General features: G+C 42.7%; 1 protein-coding gene across 3 annotated transcripts in view; it reads left to right on the top strand.

Moving 5' to 3' along the window:
- Positions 1 to 527: 527 nt before the first annotated feature.
- Positions 528 to 10,224, top strand: part of fynb (FYN proto-oncogene, Src family tyrosine kinase b) — a 53,603-nt gene continuing 43,906 nt past the window's right edge. For 2 of the 3 annotated variants that reach the window (XM_061243618.1, XM_061243617.1), the window contains exon 1: positions 529 to 727. The gene's annotated coding sequence lies outside the window, so the exon portion shown is untranslated. Of the gene's footprint in view, positions 728 to 10,224 lie in introns of all 3 variants that reach the window. The other variant, XM_061243615.1, reaches the window with a different exon arrangement.

Genomic DNA, 10,224 nt, shown 5'->3' with positions numbered 1-10,224 from the left:
GTTAGCAATTGCCTACAATATTTTCTGAGAACTTGTGATAATTCGTTAAACTGTTCAACCTGGTGTTTAAACCACTTGACCACCAAGTGCAGGCCTAAAGACCTACTCGCTGGTGAAACTTCCTCTTAATGACATTTCAGTTAAGGAAACCAATGGTTCGGAATGGCATGTAGCCCATTTAGAAAAATATCTTACAATTTCGATGAAAAACAGAATAGGAATTAAAGTTAACATCATTTATACGTATATTCTGTCCGTGTGGTTTGGTTTATGGCGCAAGCATTCCACACCAAATACAAAAAAATACTTTGTATTGCAGTAACTGTACTGTTCAAGATCGTGTCGGTTCATGTAATATTCATATAATATGTATGCATATATTAGCTGGGTGCATGCAGGTCCAGGTTAGGCTACTATGAATTGGTACAGGTCACCAACCACACCACCTAACTTGTTTACAAATCCACCGCCCCCCTACAGGAATATATCTGACAATTCAATTGGCTCCGCGCCTTGTCAGTTACGCCATTGGTCCCGTTAGTTTCATTGTGGATCTGCAGCAGCTACGCCATCGTCTGTTACGCTCAGCAGCAAGGGCGAGGAACCAGTGGAAGCTTTATTATAGCCTAAGCGAATCTGTAAAATATTGCAAACTTGAAATAATATCCATGCAGAAGTATTTACGATGGAATACCTATGCCTAATGTATTAGACGGCTTCGGTTCGGGTAAGCGGCTGTTTTGTCAATTAAACTAGCCAGTTTTGCAACCTGTGCTTCATTTGATGTGTTTGTTTGCTGGCCAGCAAGCCAAATCAGTCAATGTCTTTAGGGTGAATCCAATATATTATATAGCTAATGGTTTTCAATGAAAGATTGCTTAATGAGCCTACTGTCTCACGTAGCCCAAATATTAGCCTTGATGCAGGCTATCCCGTCAACGCTGTGATGTTCTCTTGCGTGCTGAGATTTCTTTGAACGCGGCTTTATTGCAGTTATGCTTGTGCTGAAGATGGAATATATCGCGTAAAATTCATGACATTTGGGACTTGAAGGAAAAAAACGCTATCGAAAGACCGTCTTCGTCTCAGTAGCCAAGGAGATGTGTTGGTGCACTGTCTGCAAACGCAGAGCAATGAAACATGTAGGCTAGCACACCGCATTCAGCTATTTAGCTAGCTAGTGCTGGGATTGTTGATCAGCAGTTCGCTCCCATTGTCGTAAACTTGGTCGCTAGGCTATTTATTTCAGACATGTAGGCTATTCTATTGCTGTCTCGCTGGGCTTTTTTTCCTCAGTTGGTTAAATCACGATGTGCGCCTTTTTAAAGTGTGATTCTCTAATGGGTCAACTGATGGTTAATTAATGCTCAAGCCAGCCAGCCAGCCAGCCAGCTAGCTAGCTAACTCTGCGTAGGAGACACATTCTTAGATGCTGTAGCCTGATGACATTCCCCAGCCCACCCTTGTCCCATTAGACAATAGTCTACAGTTTGTTAGTTTGTGTCCTTAACAGCATCCTTATTGTATTCAAGGCGGTGGAACTTGCATGCGCACACCCGGCCAGGCCGTTGTGGGAATTTAAAAACACTGCTATGCCAGTTCAATTGACCGTCTTTCATTAATATACAATGAATATTGTTCATATTAATATTGTTTTCCGGTTAGCGAAATTATCTAGAATCGGACTACGCATCACTTATGTCTATTGATCACAGTGGCACATGACATAATATTTCAAAACATTTTCATGTCAATTTATGTGGGCAATAGTAACCGCTGGCATATGTAAATGTTCAATAGACATAAGATAAGGCTCCCATAATGTAGGCCATATGAAAGTTGCACTTCACCTCCAGATTTGTAAACCGATGATGCGTTTCTGTTCCCATATCTAAAGTAGCTATATGTTACACTGTTTCTAATGGTTTCCAAAGTTCAAACGCTCCCTCGTCGAAATAATTTGTAACAATATATTTGTCTGTAACGTTAGGCGTCTGGTAGATTATATTTGGTTTTATACCTTCTATATATTAACGCTTGTCGCACGAAATATGAATGTATATTTTCTTGGTTGTTGGATAATACTGTAAGTGGAAGTGTGAGTGCACAGGGTGTCAGCTTCCTTTTTTAAGATCGGCATTCCTCTTGTAATTGGGGTCAATTGAGATGGCAGGCCCTCGCATCCTCCTTTCCAGCATACATCCTTCCTTTTCCAGCCTTGATGAACATTTAGAAGGTCACTTTCTCATAGCTTATGCCTTTGAGATGTTGTTTCATCGTGTGTATTGCTTTTCCCAATGAGCAAAATAGAATATAGAGAGAAACTGAACGAAATGCAGAGAATAATAGGCTACCCTACGGTTTTTTTTTGTATTTCATATTAAGTTTATGCTGACGCTGCAAATATTGCACTTGAAAGTCGGATAGCCAAATTTTCTGGATAGGCTACTGGGTGCCAATTTTGTAATTGGTGAATAATTGACCTTAGCAGTCAGTTGTCGTGCCTATTACCTAAAATTACCTTTATTTTTTACCTGTTTGAGTGACTTTCTGCAAGGGAAGAGATTTCAGAAGTGATATCTTGTCTCTGGCCTGTGGATTTCCGCTTGCTGTATCTGCAGCTCCTCACAAACAGTTTACATGTGTCATGGTATTTTACTTTTGCTAGTGTGCTTGAGAAAAAGTCACAATGATGCCTGCAGTTAATTCTTCACTGGCTTATAGGGTTCGCATAAAGCCCCTCAATATTTAGATAATATCTTTCAGTTCTGAACTCAATTGTTTTACTTGAGTTTTACCCACAATTGTGAACCCCTTTGCATTATACTACACTTTGGAATGGATATTTGATGACGGATGTTCAAGTTCCATGTACGGATGTTGTATTGCAGTATGTAAAGCTGTCCAGTGTGGCATCTGTATGTGGTATACAAAGGTAACCAAGGGAACCTTTAACTTCATTCTTTGGCGTCGCCTTACAAAGCTCTCCACAGACGCACTTCTGCAAGTTCAATGTTGGCACTCAAAGTTACAATCCTGACACATGAGACCGAATGTGGAGTATAGCATTTAAACTCATTTAGGTAACATCATTTCACCAGGTTGCTTGGTCAGTGATCTATGTTTAGTGTGCTAGTGTGCTTAGTGTGCACCTCTACAGTCGTAGTAGGCCTGCTTTGACCCAAGCTAATATACAAATGGAGGCATTCAAACTTATGCTACAAAAAGTGAATTTGGCTTTTAAGTACTGCTGTTGTACCCTTGAGCAAGGTGCTTAAGCTGAATTTCTTCAGTATTGGCAATACCAAGCAGTATAAAGTCTATAAATGTATAATGTGAAAAAATGTAAAATTGCCGCTTAAGGCAAAAATTCTGCTCAGAGTGTCTGCTCAATGGCAGTAATGTAATGTGTTGTAATTATTAGTTTAAATCATGCTGTGTGTGTGACCACTGAAGTGTCTCTTTATACAGTATAAAGTATACGGGCAGCCTGTAGCATAGTGGTTAAGGTACGTGCCTGGGACCTGCAAGGTTGTGGCTAATCAACTGTAAGTTGCTTTAGATAAAAAGCATCAGACATGTAATGCAATAAAGGGACAGTGCCTTTCTGAATGTTATTGCTATTTAAGACGGTGATGCATGTATCACTTGCATCTTATTGTTGGAAATCCTAGGAGAAATTTTAAGAAACCTTAAACATTTAGATTTGTTGTTAACCTCACAGGAACTTGTATTCTTATTAGAAGAACTAGTTTGATTATATTACAACAAGAGCAATGTCTACTGCATGTAAATGAGCTTGTATTACACACTATTTGTGCCCCAACTGTATTGTATTTAAATTAAATGTATTCTGTGCAGTAGAAAATGGTTATCTTCAGTACTCACTTAAAAGGTAACCTTTTGGAGCTTGTTTTTTTTTTTTCCCATGTGGTCTCTGTCTGGTTTGGGTTGTTTGGCTCGAAAATTAGACATTCAAATCTAGCTATATGAAAATGAGTTTTAATTGACACCAGAAGTGATAATTTGAAGTTTTCCATTATTCCATTTAGTTGAAATGCCACTATTCATTAAACAAACCTGTGGCAATGTCCAGAAAGCTATCAGTTTGGAAATGGATGTAGGAAATGAATACACAGTATGAATATTCAGATCCCTTCTGAGCTTTCTTTCACTCAATAAATGGTAAATCTGTGTCCTCTCGTTTCTCGAATGTGACCTTTTGTGGCACTGTTTTAACGCTGGAGTTGTACTTGGAGAGATGTCAGGCTCAATATTTCTGCCTAAATGCGTGTGTTCCACATACACTTTTTCCTGCGGAGAAAAGAGCTTTTCTTTCTCACTGATTTAAGCATGAGCTGTGAGTCCCTGCAGCATTGATTCACTATCTGCACCCCGAGCTCAGTCAAGAAGGGGGTAGTTAGAGCAGATCCTGTCTGCCCCATTGGTTGCCCCATAACCCGCAGTGTTCCTGCACACCATTTAGTCCATGAGCGCAAGTTCACATTCCATGCTCCTGAGAACGGTAAAACACGGAGGCAGGCGCTTCGCTGCCATGGCTGCTTATTGTCTCGTGAGCCGGCCTCATTCCTGACAGCAGTTCACAGCTTTCCCATATCGCCGGACGAGCTGCTCCGCCTCTTCCCTGTTCTTGGCAGCCGCGTGCGGCTTTCCCGTGCCCCCGGATCGAATGGCAAACCTGGGCGGACGCTTTGAACGGAGCAGAGACGCGCACCCGGGTTCAACGCTGGTCTGCGAAATGGGGAAGGTTCCGGAGTGCCGTAAGCTGTGATGAAGCTGCCCACCTCCACTCTGCTGAAGGGGTCATTGTGATGTCATCAGCGTGGGCCCTCGGCCTTGTCACCCGTTCCACCCACTGAGCCTGCTCCCTCCCACACTGCCTCTCTGTAGCACTCCTTTGTACTGCCGCCTCCCCGTTACTATTGTGACCTCTCTCTGAACGCGCGCGCCGACAGAGGCCCGTTTCTCACTGCGTTCGCATCACTTCGCTATGGTGCAGCGCGAATGGAACTCGATTCGATTTGCTGTTTCTTGCATACGTCTCCGGCTGAACCGCAGACAGGGGGGCCTAAATATCAGTGCGGCGGATGATTAATAAGGTAACTTGAATATCAAGTAGTTTAACCCACATTTATGGAGTGTAGGCTGTTGGCAGGGGGCTGGGGTTGATCATGGAGCGTGTGGCGCGGCCTCGTAACTCCTCTCCCGGGCCCCGGCTTCTGAGGACACGGGTCATCTGAGCTTCAGCCACGTTTACATAAGGCCGACAGGCACTGAGTTTTTACGCGAGGTTACTACGCTCTTCTGACTAACACAGAGGATACATCTTATGGTTTCCTGTGTTCTCTTGTGGCAGGAGGCGTAAGAACGGAAGCATGGTGTGAGCGCTCGATTTCTCGTCCAGAAGAACAACATTTGCGTTTCTGCTCCACCTTTTGCAGTGCAGGAAGCACGATGCTTTTATAACCGTGCCACTTTTTTTTGCATGCGCTTCACGCACACGCTGAAAACGAATGCGCACTGCGCTTCAGTCTGGGACACGCAGTTCGTATGTCCCGAAACTACCTGCGCCCCCGATTAGAATACCAGGTGTCCCATCTGCTTCTGTGATGCAACCAGAGAAATGTATCAACATGGCTCCTGGTGTTCTATAATCCCGCCCACAGTGTGGCCTGTACAAGCCAGTGGCTAGTGCTGATGTAATAGCTCTGTGGCTTGCCCTCACGTTCACTTGGGTCATACTGTACAGACACGGGCTTTTCTGACGGCCTTTTCATTCAATGGCACTCTAGCGCTTGGCAGCAGGGAGTCTGAACAATGCCTTCTTTGAGGGCTCTTCTGGTGGGGATGCGTAATGTGTATGTGTGTGTTGCTGGTGGTGCACTGAGCAATTTGATTAAGCTCATGGATGGGCAAATATCATGCTGATATGGGGATTGGGAAACCCAAAGGCCTATGTCTGATATTGGAAGCAAATTTGCATTTCTTATGGTATGCCTTCAGGAAAATTCCTCATGTAATACAATATAAGTTTGTTGTTGTTGAATATTACAAAATGTATCGGAAAAAGTCCACTATCCATTCATCAGGAATAGGAAATGCCTGCTAGGTCACTAATATTGTGGAATCGGTTACTGTGTAACTGATATGTTTGCATGAAGGCCTGTCAAAATGAGCCATCGTCTATGGCCACCTCGGGAATAGTCTTTCAGTGGGATTCAATTAAGCAGAACAGTTTGTTTCCGTCAGGACCCCCTGAGCAACGGTCAGATTGCACCACGGCAATTGGGTCTTATCAGACCACCATTTTCATTGGGAGAGAATGTGAGAAGACACGTGTGGTTGAACATTACTCTGGGGAACAGGGGGGAACAAAGCATCTTTACCATTTTTATATAATTAAAAAATAAAAAATTTAATGGGCTTGAACACGTTGCAGTCGGCTTGCAAGATGGAGACTGGTGCTGTTATGGGATGTGTGGATGCCACTTCCATTACAACCCGAGCAGAAATGTTAAATTACTTATTTAAAATCTTTGTAATGATTCACTTTGATACAAGTTTGAATGATTAAGACTGTTAGAATATCACCTTTGTGTGGTGCTGGCAATAAAATTACACCATAATCTCATTCAGAATTCTTGACAATTAGTTGATTGCTGCTCTAATTCAGAATGTGACTCTCGTATCAAGCACAATAATCAGAATTTTATCCATTAGGTAGGCTACATGTTCAACACCACCAAATTCTTTTTAAACAATCTGTGTTTTCAAAGAGGGCATAGCTGAACTTAAAATAGCCTGATCCTTAAAAAGTGTTGCAAATATCACAATGAGGAAAATGCTCAGTATATTATATCTAGGATTAGGATCATTATTTTGATGATATTTGAGACAGTTTTAGCGTCTGAACATTTCAAATAATTAAGCCTCAGTTTTCCACATATAGTGAGGTTCTCCAGAAAAGAAAGGTATAAATACATGGTTAGCTGTAGTCTTGGCCCCAGATATGCCTACTACTGCTGAACTACTGAAATAACAACTGTTGGTTCCTGAGGTAGCTTTCCACTAAATGCTGTTGCTATTCTACTTTGTATTGCTCCTGTGAGTATGTAGAATAAGGTGCAAGGTGTGGTTAATTTCAGTCAGACTTATAATTTGCTACTCACACTTTGTTCAGACTATTTCTTCCTAAATTTTTCACAAAGAGAGTAAAGAATAGATAATGGTTATCTGACAGTGGTGAAAATCTACTCCTTAATACATTTATAACATTTATATTTTATTCATAAAAGAGACCTATACCAAAGGGGTAGTTGGCCAAAACCTCTCAAGCTTCTTAATGGCAATTTTTGTGGGTAAAATTAAAAAGAATACTGAGGCTGTTGCAGAAACTAAGCCATGTGCGATTTTAAATAAGGTTTTTTTGTGGTTTTGTAAGACTTTGTAGCCGCTATTTAGCATTCGCAACTCAATGTGTATTGCAGTCCCTTCAGACATTTTCTATGCTATGTTCCCCGGGCACTGCCGCAGCATGTTATGTGTTAATTTCTCTTTTTAAAGAAAAAAACAAAAACAAACAGTCTTCATGTGTGTTCCTCTAGAGACATTCATACATGTTTAATCTCGTGACTTTGTTTGTTTTGTTTAACGTTGTGTGTACATTTGTGCCACTGTTACTGCGTTGGCATAGCAGTGTACCAGACGGCTGTGAGCACTGACAGAATGTTACAGAATGGGGAAAAAAAACGCTAGCGTGGTGGTCTCTCTAACTTCAGACTACTGTAACCACAGCAGTAAGCTATGGGTAGCGGTAACCTCAAAGGCCTGCACTGCCCCCTGTCACCCTTACGACCGCTCTGTTGCCATAGAGTCCGTTCTGATTATTTCTGAGCCCATGCGCAGTGCTGGGTAACTTATCCCACAACCACAATTGCATTTTGCTCTTCCTTACAGCCGCATCGATACGGCTGGTCGCGGTAGCGTGCGTCTTTCAACAAAACACATTTATGAAGGCTTAGTGAGTATTTAGTTCCATGCAGAATCTATGTCTGAGTGACTGAGAGCCTCAGGCACCTCACTGTCTGGACCTCGGTGAATTAAGGGTATCCGGGACCAGATGGAAGCTCAGGGCCGCTCTCCGTTCTCTCCCCAAGATTACCTGAGAATCTCCCGACGTTTTTCCATCAATTCCTATTGCACCGGATAAAACCACCGAACTGGAGATTGGATAGAGAGTACCGTTTAGCCTGTAGCCTACACTGTGCCTATGGCTTATTCCATACCTGTTGGACTGCAGTTACAGAAGGTGGGGTGGAAGTGAGGTGGAAACTGAGAGAAAAGATTATTGGTAAAGATTGCCAGTAATAACCTGTAAGAAGCTATATAGGCTTATATAATTGCCGGAGCCGGGCCTGGGTGCCCTCTATGCTAAATAGGCTGACTCTCTTGACTCCTGAATGTAATTTCAGGACTGATGCAGCTGTCCCAGGCTGACAAAGCGGACGATTGCTCGCCCTGCCGTTGAAATCCTGGCACACACACAGCTTAAGCCTTCAACTTCCCCCACATTAAAATTCTTCAGCGATATCGCAGGATAAAGAAATATTGACCGCCTCTACCTTTCGGAATTTTGTTGAATGTCAGTGAAGATTATTCATTTTAACGCCACCTATTAATTGCTCCATGTCCAAGGCCGTTATATTATGCAAGTGCCGGCACAAGAATTTAACAAAACATTTTTCTATCACATCATTATTGTTACATTTGTATTTAGTGAAAAGAAGCCTATTGCACACATGGACACTCTTGATGGATTGCAGTGCAGTAGTGATGCAAGCATTTATAAAGGTGATATTCCACTAACAGAAAAACATGAAAAATTGTGGCATTCACGGTCCTATTCTGAATACAGATACTTGTAAGTTTTTTGTTCTATGAATTATTTATGTTCTTCGGTCATATTGGAGCAGAATCCCATTCATAATGACTGTGGCTTCCAGTAAGGTCAGTGTGACCTATTTTTCAAGAATAGCTATTGCCTCTAATCTTTTTTTATTTTTATTTGAATATTTGTCATTTCCATTAACAGTTTCAGTGCGGTGCATATATTAGGTGGATTATATCATTGAGTGTCACTGCCCACTTTCAATCTGTAGTGAATGCAGACCTGCGTTCAAGTAGTATTTGTTTTGGATTCAAATACATTTCTGCATTTGACTAAGCTTGCCTGGTTCATTGGAACGAATTAAGTGATCCTGAAAGTGTAAAACCCAGTAATCTCTGTTGGGCGATCTCTTGCTTCTGCGTTCTGTAGCTGCTCGTAACAGATCAAAGATCCTGGCGCCCAACCCTGCCAAGCGTAGGAGAGGGATGCGCACAGTATTGAAAATGGAGGATTGAGGCATTCTATCATCAAACGGCATGCCGTTTTATTCACCTGCCCAGAATTCACTTTAAATTCAGCAGTCCTTGCTATTAGCGTGTAGCAGTTCCTCTTTGCCGGGGTCTGTGTGAACCCTGAATGCAGGTAGGGAACAGGGAAGCCATGTAGCCTTGTGGCTAAAGTGCATAACTGGGACCTGGAAGGTTGGTGGTTCAAGCCTTGGTGTAACCACAGTAAGATTTGCATAAAATCCCCCCTTGAGGCCCCATTGCTCCAGGGGGGATTGTCCCCTGCATAGTCTAATCAATTGTAAATTGCTTTGGATTAAATAGTCTTATTGTAATTATTATTATTATTATTATTATTATTATTATTACTATTATTATTGGGTTGGGGCGAGCCAAGGCAAAGAGCCAGGGGACAGAATGGGGATAGGACCCCTCCCAGACTGAGACTGTAGGGAGAGGAGCAGGGGTACCTCTCCCAGGCTGATATTGTCAGCAGAGGAGCAAGGATACCCCTCCCAGGCTGATATTGTCAGCAGAGGAGCAGGGATACCCCTCCCAGGCTGATATTGTCAGCAGAGGAGCAGGGATACCCCTCCCAGGCTGAGGCTGGAGCAGGCTGTGTACTGTACTGTGGAGCTCACAGTGCAGTCTCTGTGCCAGTGCCACATGCTAGCTTTGTCTCCCCAGCAGGCGTTCTGGGGACTGTTCATCTGGGCCCAGTAAATGGCAATAATAATATCACTGCACTCATTGTGCCAAAGGGGTGATGTGACCAACCCCCCACCCCCACGTGTCACTATACGACTCTTC

This window comes from Conger conger, chromosome 5 (assembly GCF_963514075.1).
Source record: "Conger conger chromosome 5, fConCon1.1, whole genome shotgun sequence".
NCBI classification, from domain to species: Eukaryota; Metazoa; Chordata; class Actinopteri; order Anguilliformes; family Congridae; genus Conger; species Conger conger.
The sequence above is the reverse complement of the archived record's forward strand: the minus strand, read 5'-3'. Positions and strand labels throughout refer to the sequence as shown.